The sequence below is a fragment of the Chlorocebus sabaeus genome, chromosome 7 (assembly GCF_047675955.1).
Source record: "Chlorocebus sabaeus isolate Y175 chromosome 7, mChlSab1.0.hap1, whole genome shotgun sequence".
NCBI classification, from domain to species: Eukaryota; Metazoa; Chordata; class Mammalia; order Primates; family Cercopithecidae; genus Chlorocebus; species Chlorocebus sabaeus.
In genome coordinates, this window is record NC_132910.1 from 31,654,898 (window position 1) to 31,656,031 (window position 1,134).

The window sequence follows — 1,134 nt, forward strand, 5'->3', positions numbered from 1 at the left end:
AATCAAACGTATCCTTGATGATCCATTTATTAATTCATGTGTTCTTTCTTCTAGACAGCAAAGGACTGAATTTTGTTAAAACCCACCCTTGCTCAGAAGGCATTTATGAAGAAAACCTCCACAGTGAAACAAAAATTCAGGGGAGATGCGGTGTGAGGTCCGCTCCAGGCCGTGGTGGGTGCTCTTTGGCTTCTCTTCTCTGCTGGGCCTGTGGCCACATGTCCCCCCACCAACCACCGCCACTGCCCCCATGCCCATGAAGGGCTGCTCCCCCATTGCTGCACCCTGCAGTTCCTGAGCCAGGGGGAGGTGGTGTTCAAAGACTTGGCGAAGGTCATGACGGTGAATTACAAAACACATGGGGAGCTGGGTGAGGGCACCAGGAAATCTGTGTTTTCAACATATCTCAGATTCAGTACAAAATCCCATGAATGCAGATCATGATGTTTAAGGACAGGATGCCATCACCCTTCCTGTCTCCACGTCCACCAATACTTACATTCTGGGGAGCAAGTCCTGTTGGATGTGGAGACCAAGAACAATAAGGAGGTTATTGAGTACATCAAAAAATCTTGGGGAAGAATGAGGAAACCCCCAATAAAGAGGAGAAGGAGAAAAGCAGCTGTCTCACCCAGCCCACTTTGGCCCTGGAAAGTACTGCCTGCAGGATTGTATCTGCAAAGTGGAAGGACAGATGCCCTGCCTAGGCCTGATACCCAAGGAGATGATGGGGAATTGCAGAGCCACTGCGAAAGTCAGTGCCCAAGACTAACACCTAAGGCCACTGTGCGCTGGGGCGATTGTGACTGACCAATAGGGAGATTGGTATGGGGTTACCTTGGCCCCAGGCAAGCCCTTGGTTCTGTCCTTGAAAACTCTGGAAATCCTTTTACAATAAAAAGGTTCCCATTTACACACCTGTGTAAAAGGGCATGGGGAGAGGAACATCGGCAGCCGGATATCCCTGCTCCTTGAGTAAACAAAAGACTTTCTAATCACTGCAACAAAACAGCAACAACAGCAACAACAACAACCACAGCAATTCACAACATCCCAGGTTTTAGGCAGCAGAATCATCTGGTGGGACTCAGTCTTGATACTTTCCCATATGTGTCTGCTTGGATTTTTCTCATT

The 1,134-nt window shown here is 48.5% G+C and overlaps 1 pseudogene; it reads left to right on the top strand.

Annotated features, from left to right (window-relative positions):
- The first annotated feature begins 250 nt into the window (after window positions 1-250).
- LOC140712080 (small ribosomal subunit protein mS25 pseudogene) lies at window positions 251-791 on the top strand (annotated as a pseudogene).
- The last annotated feature ends 343 nt before the right edge of the window (window positions 792-1,134 follow it).